We start from the raw sequence: 11,741 nt of genomic DNA, 5'->3' as shown, positions 1-11,741 counted from the left end.
GCTCCTTCAACACCCCGCTCAGCACCCCCCCCTTCCCTCCCTCCAACCCCCCTCCTCTTCTCGACACTTCATCCCTGCCCAAAGCTTCAGAGTATCACTTTGAAGCTTCGGGCTCATTAAGGCATCACGCTCAACTCAAACCCGAGCCTCGTGGAAAATATATCCAGAAAATCTTAATCTTTTAAAATTGAAAAAAAAGAGTGGCGCATTTGAATTAACTAGAGTACATATATTTTAAGGGCATTTTCTATTCTTTCTGTTTTGTTTCCAGTTAAAGATATAAAAAAGTTGAAAAAAATATTATCAGGAAACATTTTTATGCATCCTTAAACAAAACAAGGAAGAAATATAGTAATTCAATTCACGGGAGGAAAGATTCGAAGCAATTATATTATTTTAAGATTCAGGTTAAAGAAATACGTCAAGGTAAAGACAATACACACAAAAGAATCTTCAAAAAATCCATAATGAAACGAAAGAAGAATGAAACATTTGAATCAACAGGAGGAGGAGGAGGAGGAGGAGAAGGAGAAGGAGGAGGTAAAATTTCAAAGGAATCCTCATTTTCTTTTAAGTCTCCAGTTAAAGAAAAACGATTCTCCTTGTGTCGTTAAGCCTTAAGTGAAGCGATCGTTTCCCAGGAAAAGATACTAAGTGCTGGTAATTAGTAACAAGCGCATTTTTCCCCTCTAAGCTATGGGCCGACAAGTAGGGGCCAGAGACGACATCAATCACCACCACCACCACCACCCCAAACACCACCCCATCCCCTCCCAAGCAAGCCATCCACAACAGCGCGATTTCCAACCCTTTTCCCCGACACAGTGGCACGGGACAGACGCCCTAATATAAGTGGCACGCAAGGGTTAACTTTGCCTTGTGTCGATCAGCGGCTGTTGGGGCGAGAGTGAGCGATGGATAAACCTTGAGGATGAGATAAAAGGGGCGAAGGGTGCTGGTAAAAATCCATGAATTCCGACTTTTAGCGTCGTTTCATGCAAATTCTTTGACAGGTTTCATTCCCCCCCCTCCCTCCACCCACACCCCGCACAAGCCTCCTCCTCCTCCTCCTCCTCCTCATCGTTGTTCTCCTCTTCCTCCTCCGCACCATCCTTCCCTTCCATCCAACAATTTTCTCCTACCCTTCCTTCTACTCCTCCTTCACAGAACCACCCTTCTATCCCCTCCTATTCTTCTCCTAGCTCCTCCTCCTCCTCCTCCTCCTCTCTTACGCTTTCTCTCTTCCGCTTAGTGACCGTAAAATTGCTGGATTGGGAAGAATACACAAATATTTCCTTGTGATGGCTTTGGAGTGCAAATGTGGTATGGAGGCAAGGGAGGAGAGGGGATGTAGAGGGAAAAGAGGAGGAAAATATAGGCAATTGCAGTTCTTCCAATCTTCCTGTAATCAGTATTTCCAGTAAATCTTCAGCGCCTCTCTCTCTCTCTCTCTCTCTCTCTCTCTCTCTCTCTCTCTCTCTCTCTCTCTCTCTCTCTCTCTCTCTCTCTCTCTTGCTGTCCGTCTGCACATGTCACTGCATCTCCGGTATCTCCCTGCATCAAAACTCCCTCCTCGCCTCTTTATCTCCTCCTCCTCCTCCTCCTCCTCCTCCTCCTCCTCCTCCTCCTTCTCCTCCATTTTATCTTTCCGTACAGCCAACCAACAACGTGCACATCTCTCACAATTCCTCCCTCTATCTCCACCACCCTCCTTTTCCTCCTCTCCTATTTTTTCTCCTCCCTTCTTCCTTCAAACTCTCTTTCCTTCTACCGCTCCTTTTCCTCCTGCGTTGCCTCCTCCTCCTCTTCCTCTCTTTACGATTTCCGCCCAGTACTTTTATATACTCTTGATTTCCCAGTCTTCATCATGTCTCCCTCCGTTCTCGCCCGCCACCCGGACCACTGGACGTAAACAGCCTTTGTGGATCACCGGAGCGGAAGGTATAAAACACAGGGTACCAATTCAGCATCGCTCCTCTTCATCAGAATATTTTAAATGAAAAGTTCTTGGAGATTCCTAGACTGGTGGTGAAGAGGGGGGAAAGGAGGCAGTGTCGGGGAGGAAGGAGACGCGAGGAACAGTGATTGTGATAATGAGAGCTAGAAGGGTAGGTGGATAGCTGATGTGGATGATGTAGTTGGTTTAAGGACGAGAGGATGAGCGGAGATGATAATGAGAGATAGATGGGTAGGTACTTAGATGATGTGGATGATGTGGTTCGTTAGTTAAGGAGGAAAGAATGAGAGGAGATGATAGAGGTAGGTGGGTAGGTGGTGTGGATGTTGGTTGCTTGGTTAGATAAGGATAAGAGGAAGAATAGTAATAGTAATGAAAGGTAGATGGGTATATGGGTGGTGTGGATGACGGTTGGTTGGTTAAAGGATGAGAGAGTGAGTGGAGATAAGGAGAAGTAGGTAGATAATGTGGATGATGGTTCGGTGGTTGGTGCATGTGGATGAGTTGTGATAGTGGAATTTTAACTCTTTCACTTCGAGACTTTTTTTTTTTCCCCTTTACTCTAAAAAAAAAAAAAAAAACCGGAGCACTTTTCAAAATATTTATAATCACAGCCTATTATAAATAAGTCAGAATTGCTCGGAACCACTGATTTTTCGACTTGGAATAATACAAGGCACACCACTCAACCCGCGGACTTTGAGAAAGCTAGCACGCAACTTAATAAAACAAGTAAGAATACAGGAATGCTACAAAAAAAAAACAGTTAATATGTACAGCTTTTTAGACTATACAATCACCTATACTCAGCAACTTACAAGAAAAAATAACCTATTCTCCCTTACTCTTATGTCTATGGAAACACTTATACACTCCTCTGAATATTGACAAAGGAAGACCATGAAAAGAAAAATATTATAAAAAAAAACTTTGACTACGAGTAAAAGTAATATACTAACACTGATAATAAAGCTCAGGATAAATAAAGACATGAAGAAGAGTTCCAATGAATGCCGAGAGGGGAATGCAAGATGAATGAAAAGGGAAAGAGGAAAACCAGAGCAAAATAAATGGAAGAACTACAACGATAGTGTAAGAAATCGCTCGCTAACAAAGAGAACCAAGGGAAAGAAAGAAAGAGAGAAAGATAGACAAAAGATTAATAAACAAACAATCCAACATATCGAAATTAAATACTCACGAACGAGAGAAAACAAAACACAAATACAAACGAACAATAAAACGAGCAAAGGGAGAGAGAGAGAGAGAGAGAGAGAGAGAGAGAGAGAGAGAGAGAGAGAGAGAGAGAGAGAGAGAGAGAGAGAGAGAGAGAGAGAGAGAGAGAGAGAGAGAGAGAGAGAGAGAGAGAGAGAGAGAGAGAGAGAGAGAGAGAGAAAAGAAAAAAAAAGATACAGAATATAAGATCGAGCGCAATAATACATGCACGAGGAAAAATCGTTGGAAAAAGTTATACTACAAACATACTTGATAAAAAGAAAAAAAAAAAAGGCACCAGTGATGTCAAACAGCGCCTGCCAATAGGAGGGCGTGCAGGAGGGGAAGCAGACAGCCAGTCACCCTCCCAGACCAACATTGAGGAGGGTGGAGCAGCGAGGAACACCAGAGAGAGAGAAAGAAGGACGAGTGCATTTCCCATCAGACAAGGTACCAAACTCTTCTCGTGATGTGGAACAGGAGAGAAGGGTTGCACGGGAGGAGGAGGTGAAAGAGGAGGAGCATGAAGAGAAGGATGGAAAGAAAGGAGATGAAAGCGAACAAGAACAACGTGTGCGCCCGAAGTGGAGGGCTTGATGACGATAACGGAAGGATGGTAGGAAGGAAGGAAAGAAGGAAGAAGGGGAGGAAGGGAGGAGGAAGAGAGCGAATGGATGAAAAAAAAAAATTAAGATTAATCACTTGTTCGCAATTGCAAAACCTACAACACAATCGGAATACACACACACACACACACACACACACACAATAAAGGGAGAGATAAAAAAAAACTTGCCATATCGTCACTCAATCCTGTACACGGCGGAGTGGCAGGAGGAGAGATGTGAAGAGTGACAGACGAATATGTAAACTCCACAATATGTGTCGCTGAAGGCTGGGGAAGAGGGGGAGGAAGTCAGAGTTAGCTGGATCAGGGGGGGGTGGTGCAGGGGAGAATAAAGTGAGTCAGAGGGAAGGCGAAACATAGTGAGGGAATAAGAAGGAAGGGGAAGCGGGAGAGTGTGTGTGAGAAGCCGCCTCGCCATCGTCCAAACACTGCTTCCATATCGTGTCGCCGCGTGTGTGTTCCGAGGTGGTCGGGCACTCTTCCCTCTCCTCCACCTTTTAGCCTGTATCAGGAACACCATATGTGCCACGCCCGCTCCTGCAGCACTCTGTGGATCAAGAGCTGGCCAGGGCGGGGGTGACGGGTGTGCGGGGAGGAGGGGCGCGGGGAAGAGACCACAGTGAAACCGAAGTCGCCGCCAAAGGGAAGTCTGGGACGAGGTGTCGGGCTCGCAATTTCCTCGAGTCGTCTCGAAGTTGACCAAAGTGAAAGCTTTTCTGGCCCAGGCTGTTGTTGCATTATTTACTGATCCCCCCCAATACCCACAGGCCTCCAGCACCCCCATCCTGTCAACTTAACTCTCGGCCCCTTCCTTACAAAGTCATCTGACTGACATCCACTCGCCGGCCTCTCACATAACAGACTGCGCCTCTCTCTCTCATCATGTCCTCCAGGTTCCACGACACCTGGCCCTCACATAACCGTCTGTCGAAACAGCTGCGCCACAGGAACAGCTGCCTCGTGGGCAGATGTCCTGCGCAGAGACTCGACAATGCTCTCTCCGGTAACAATACTACTAGTGGGGCTATACACCTGATCTTGTATAATTCCTGTCACTGAGTAACAATGTCCCCCCCCACATAAGCCACATTCCATACAGGTGCTGCAAATACCTCTGCATTATACCTTCACCATTAGAAAATTAACAACGCAAACTGCTCAGTACTCAAAAGAAAGCTGTGCATTACATGGCCCCAATCAACAGCGATGGCCTGACAGCAGCTGCGCACCACGAGGAGAGGCGTCAACAGTTCATCAATATCATCTTCCCGCTCACCTGCTGGAACGAGACTGCGACGAAGGAAACACTGGCATCAATGAGGTAACGCAGGTTGTGTCGGGGTGCGAAGAGCACTGCCAAGGAGCTCATGCATGCACCAGTCCCGGCCTCCCTCCCTCTGCCTCTTGAATTATTGTGTGTATTCTGCTGCTAACTTTTGCAAGAATCAAAGTATTCGAAAATATGGCTGGTATTTCTTTTCCTGATAACTTTTGCAAGAATCTGAATATTTGATTTTTACTTTTTTTTTTTTCAAATATTCCGATTCTAGTAAAAGTTAACAACGAAATACGTCCAAAAGTTTAAGAGGTCGAGCAAGGAAGCCTGGGACTAGCGTGGGATGAGGAGCTCCCACGCAAGGATCTGCTTCCCCAAAACTTACCTACACTACTTGAATGGACTGATATGAACCGCCTCTCCTAGCTACGTTCGAAAAGACGTGGTGGCGTAGATAGAAAATGCACCTACAAAGGATGTGGGAACTCTTCCGGACTAAGTTGTTGCGAGTAACTTTTTAAAGGTCAGGCGTTCAGGGTGCGTGATAGGAAGGTTGCTAGGGGACCGCATTGGATGGGGCGGTGGGCGGCATGGGAACTGAAGGTGGCAGTGGACAGCAGTAAGATGTCATTAGTCAGAGGCAATAAGTGAAGGGGCGGTTGTTGAGGAAATTTATCGCCAGGCATTTGTCAAAGTGTGGGTTTGCGGGACACACTCAGGAAACAATAGTCAAGGACAAGTTATCGAGGTCAGTTATCGGGCAGGCAACTGTCAAGAAGGTGGGACGGGAATTGTTGGGGAAATTTTCGAGAAAACTTGTCGGGACAACATGTCCGGGGAAAAATTAGCGAGGGAAGTTGCTGGCGGGAAGTTGGCGGAGGAGGAGTTGACGAGGGGAAGTTGTCAGGAGGGAAGTTCCCGGAAGGGAAGTTGGGAGGAAAGTGGCGGGAGTAAGTTGACATTTGGGGGTGAGAGAAGGGCGGCCCTGCTGGCGGGGCACGAGCTTGGGGAAAAGAGGCTCAGTTGCTGGGCGCTTCAAACAAGGAAATGGTGATGGAGACATCAGTTCAGAGAGGCAGTTTCTGCGAATGCAGACAACAGTCAGCGGGCAGCTGTAAAGGAGAGGTGCTGATGACAACACGCTGCGTGGCCTCGTATCCACACCTTCCAGCAAATACTTGTCATCTCACGCTTTTTATACCACCCTTCACCCGCCTCCCTACTTGCTTCCTTTCCAGAGCCTCGCTACACCAAATGAATGCAACAGCTATTGTTGTACAAAGAGATAATCGCAGAGTGTTTCGAAACCTTTGCTTCCATCATTTTGTATGCTACCCTCCCTCAGTTTTCGCAATACTGTGCTTGGGCGTTTCAAATCAGAATATTCAACAGATCTTTATTACTCCCCACTGTCTTTAGCTGCTAATCCGAGGTGGCGTCAAGGGTCGGGGGTTTGTTTACGGGCTGTTCGAATGGGAGTCCAGGAGGATGAGAAGCAGGGCCACCTGTGACTGAATTTGAAGAAAACGCGGCAGACTAAGAGACAACTGCATATTCTTTTGGACATTATAATTCAAATTATTTCCATTCCGGATTTCGTGTGTGTGTGTGTGTGTGTGTGTAAAATAGAATTATATATATATACATATATATATATATATATATATATATATATATATATATATATATATATATATATATATATATATATATGCTCTCAACGCAACCTTACCGGAAATTACCAATTTTAGTTATAATCGCTGACCTGTTTTACAACCTGTAAATACGCCATAATTCCTTCCTACACGAACTTATTTCGTACACACACTTGTATTTTATTGCCAAATAACTACGAGTAGTATTGCATGCAGCAGTTGATGGTACGTGCCGCCTGAGTGCAGCAATACTCTGATATTTAGCCCGAAATTTATCATACTAATGAATGTGCTGCTGGCAGGCTCACACATTGTTATTCGCAATATATATTCATATGTCAACCCGTACGCAAGATTATTCGAGGTATTATCCATCATGATTATGTCCATTGGTGACGCCCACGTCGAAATCGCGCCACTCACTCATTCATTCAGACTTTCAGGCGGGCACATGTTTGGGCGTGATGGTGTTAATCTCATGCAATAAAGTTCCACCACCACCGGTCCCTTCCATCACCCCGCGCCTCTCACTCTTGGCAAAGGGCCTCTTCCATTTACACGGGGTACTCGGAACCAGTAAAAGCTTCGAGTTCACCCAGGCTAAATGCAACACTATAACCCGTCATTTTGTTTACAACCGAACAAATCTCTTCGGTTTTCAGTGTTTATCTTTTCCTAACATAACCAACTATTAATGTTTTCTGTTAAGGACACCCAAATATCACCAGGGAACGTAATAAGAAGCTAAATATGATGAAGCGGTGAATACAAGAACAAAAGATAAGCAAAGCTGCAAGAAGCCACCAGGCCTACACGTGGCAGTCCCTGTGAACCACAACCTAACTTATCCCAACCCATGAACGCCATTTCGCCGACTGTCTGTGGTCTCTATGGTATATTTATCCCTTGTAATCATCCCTATTTATCCTCGAGCATCCTCTTACGTAATTAGGGTCACGCAATTAGAGACAAAATAAGTACCAGTGACTGCAAAATGAACACGCCTCAACCCATCAGTCCCCATCAGCCGCCTAACACTTGCTTCACCTTAAGATAGTTTCCACGACTCGCCCATTCCTGCTTGCATCCTTCTCTTCTTCAACATTAGGGAAACAATATTTGAGGCAACAATGTAAGAGGCTAACTCATCAACCACTCTCGAGTAACTCTCTTCGTAACATTAGGGAAACAATATTTGAGGCAACAATGTAAGAGGCTAACTCATCAACCACTCTCGAGTAACTCTCTGCGGCCCAACAACGTTCGTTTCACACATTTCCAAGCACCTGTCATAATTACCTTTCCCTTCCTATCCATGCAAACTGTCTTATAGCACTAGGGAAGATATAAGAGGCAAAATGACACATCGGACGTGACTCAACCCCGCAGCCACTATGATATTCAACAATTATCTCTAAGAATCACCAGTTCTCATTATTTACACTCGGTTACCTCATGCCATAGCTAAGGGAACGTTAATTACGGTTAGAAATGAGATTCAAAGTGGCAACTTTGTAAAACAGATAAACCGGGGTGATTCACTGGCGAGATTTGGTGACGAGGCAAAATGGTGAAGAAAACTTTGCCATTACAGACCTGCAATATTTCTTCTCATTCAGTTGACACACGGACCTCCAGCACAGGATGCAGATAATGGTTCACTTACCAGATCTTCTGTCACTCGCACGCCACTCAAAATAATAAGACTTACAGACGCCACCAGGATCGAGAGAAGGGCAACACCCTCCCAACCATGGCGACTTCACCGGCACGACTAGCTACCGGCTAACTTGTCGACATGAATGATTTTCTGATATTATAATTATAAATTTGCTCTCAAGGTCACTTGGGTGTAATTTTATTGAAATAACATTTCAGTTAGCCATTATATCCTATTATCTTCCTTCACGAAACTTTCCTACACCAAGAACGCAATTAATATTGTTGTACAACCAGGCGATCTCCGAATCCGTGTTTGAAGCCATGACTTAGACCAGCTTTTTAATGCTTTCTCCATTCCCGCAATACGTATTTGCATGGATTCCCAAGACCGTAATCGCATTTCACGTAACAATTAAAGTATCAGATATCATTCAAAACTTTCTTTACTAATACAAGGTGTGTTAGTCAGGGAGCAGGCCGAGGATTCGTTCACGGTTACCTTGAGTGTTAACAAGGTCTTTGTGTTAACTAGTGGTTAGGAGTTGAAACGGTGCACCACAGGCGCCACCTATGCCCATAGAAAATGAATTACATTCAGGGCAGACTACATTATTTTCGAATGTACGGAGCTACTTGCTAATCGCGGTTTCTTACAGCTTAAGTTTCGAGATAAATGATTTTGTTCTTATGTTACGTTAATTTCTCTCTCTCTCTCTCTCTCTCTCTCTCTCTCTCTCTCTCTCTCTCTCTTTTAGCAGCCATCTCGGATTAGAGCGCTACATGAGATAATAGACGGACCCATCGTTACTCTAATGGTCCCGTTATATGAACTGTAGATAGGCCACATTCCATCCTACACGACCTCATTTCACAAAAAAAAAAAAAAAAAAAAATCTCCGTTTTTAATGGAAGAAATGGCGCTGCATGTGCTGGTAAACACATTGATGCAGTGGATGGCATTTACGTGCCACTTGAGTGCCCCAACATTCTGATATTTAGCACCGAAATATATCATACTAATGAGTGTGTTGCCGGCAGACTCTCATATTGTTATCCGGAATATATAGTATTCATATGTCAACCCGCAGGCAAGATTACTGAAGGTATTATCCATCATGATTATGAGCGTGTCCATTGGTGACGCACACGTTTTGTTATAGCGCCGCTCACTCATTCATTCAGCTTTTCAGGCGAGCACATGTGAGGGCGTGAGTGTGAGATGAGGACGTATGGGTTTCCAATTAAACCCTTTCCCTTCCATCTTTGGTGTGCAAGGAACAACCACCCCATGAGAGATTCTGACGTGCCACCATCTCCTACGCGACTAGGTTCTTTAAACAATGGGATGTTTACTGATTTTCACTCATTCAACACTGATCAAAAACGATCCTACATGCTGCATACTGACAATCACAAAGGATCGTGTCTCTTTCCTTCTAACGGTCAGACAAATCTACCACTTCACTGTTGCCACACTCCAGGCAGCGCTAGGACAAGACGCCCTCCAGTACATTTTTTTTTTTTTAGCCTTGCCGATGTAATATTTCTCCCATACAACCTGGGAGAAAAATGTACTAATTTTAGACATAATATTCTATGTTTAAGCTCAGCGAAAACTTACACAAGGATTTATAAACACGATACATTGCTTATAACATTGCAAAAGCAGTCATACAAAACAATTGTATACACAAATGCATTTTATTTATATTCCATTGTTTTACACGTAATCTTCTCTTTGTCTCCCGGCAATGCCAAACTGCTCCCATGAGAGTAATTTACACAAGTTGGAAACCCATTACGTAGTTTTTTTTTTTTTTCTCTCTCTCTGACTCGGACTACCCTCCACCACCCAGCACACCATGCCTCCCTTCCAGGCCTCGCCCCCGCCTCAGCTCCATGCAGTCACCTCACCAGCCCGGCTCTCCGCTCCTGTTCTTTCTTGCCGACCCCTTCCGTCACCCACTCACATCCTGAAGCCCACCTGCCAGCTCTCCGCCGGCGCGCCCCACCTGTCACGTGTGCACTCCCCCCTACATTGTCCCTGTCCGTTTGTCTGACTGTTTCTCTCTCTCTCTCTCTCTCTCTCTCTCTCTCTCTCTCTCTCTCTCTCTCTCTCTCATATATATATATATATATATATATATATATATATATATATATATATATATATATATATATATATATATATATATATATATATATATATATATATATATATATATATATATATGCGCAAGTTTCCGTACATCGCCTCGTTCTGACGAAGCTGGGACCAAAAAAACAAAGGCCGCCACCACCTTCTGACGCCGCGATCAAGAAAAGTTTAATTTCCGCCCCACACTGTGCAGCGGCGAAGGGAGAGGAGGGAGAGTCCCCTCCTTCCTTCCTTCTTCTCCCCACATCCACCCTATTCTTCTCACCCTCCTCACCTTCTTGCCTTTTCTTCATCACTGCCCTGCCCTCCCATACTCATTCCAGCCAGACCTCTCCACATTCCTCCTTCATTTAACTAACGTCACTTCATCGACCTGGAAGGACTGCCAGAAAGAAAAAAAGAACTTTACTTTCCATATTATTTTTCTTTTCCAGCATAATAACTATTTCTCGGTGTTCGAGCCTTTCTCATTCAAGATTCACACACTAATGGAAAAATTGATGACGAGACAAAGTAAGAGGACGAGAAAAGAGGTCCAGTAAGAAGAAAAACCTTTATGGAAGGAGTTTATCTGTTTATTGCCTGCAGGAGAGTGTTTGTGTAAGATTTTTTTTTCTCTCTCCCTTTCTTTATATTCCACGGAACTCTTCATTTTCAATTATATTTTCAACGCTCGCACATTTCTTTCAAAAACTGTCGCGTCACATGTTTTGGTGTAATTATTCAGAGTGGATATGTCTGCTGCTCCACCTCGGCTGTCCACGGTGAAAAATAGTATTTAGTTCACCACTAACACCGTATTTTTCATCCAAATTTTTCATCAATAACGCCGCAAAACACCATTCTCGACTCTCTCTGCCATTCCAACGCAGCCACAATCTGTTTTCTCCTTCCTATATCTGTGTATTCATATACATACTACACACACACACACACACACACACACACACACGCAATTCGTTTAATGGTGCATCACGACCGTTCCTTCAAATGTGATCGCTTGTTATGCAGCCCTAGTCACGGTGGAGGTTCTGACTGATGCTAGACTAGTCATGTCGCTCAGACAATTGTCATAATGGAAGTGAATGTTGCTGCACTTTTCAATAAATATTTTGTGATTGTTCTGAGTCAAGGGAGCACAGTTAATCCTACCTGCTTTGTGGTTAGCGAGAGATTGACTTGAATTGAAC

At 44.4% G+C, this 11,741-nt stretch overlaps 1 protein-coding gene and 1 long non-coding RNA gene across 3 annotated transcripts in view; one reads left to right on the top strand and one right to left on the bottom strand.

The window, feature by feature from the left end:
* The window catches only part of LOC135106975 (uncharacterized), a 58,801-nt gene extending 50,307 nt beyond the window's left edge, over nucleotides 1-8,494 (bottom strand). For both annotated transcript variants that reach the window (XR_010271523.1, XR_010271524.1), the window contains exon 1: nucleotides 8,328-8,494. This is a non-coding gene — a long non-coding RNA (uncharacterized LOC135106975). The remainder of the gene's footprint in view (nucleotides 1-8,327) is intronic.
* The window catches only part of LOC135107132 (cell adhesion molecule Dscam2-like), a 282,482-nt gene that overhangs the window by 228,234 nt on the left and 42,507 nt on the right, over nucleotides 1-11,741 (top strand). The window lies entirely within an intron of this gene.

The sequence above is a fragment of the Scylla paramamosain genome, chromosome 14, assembly GCF_035594125.1.
Source record: "Scylla paramamosain isolate STU-SP2022 chromosome 14, ASM3559412v1, whole genome shotgun sequence".
Lineage (NCBI taxonomy): Eukaryota > Metazoa > Arthropoda > Malacostraca > Decapoda > Portunidae > Scylla > Scylla paramamosain.
Note: the sequence above shows the minus strand (reverse complement) of the source record. Positions and strands in the feature narration are given on the sequence as shown.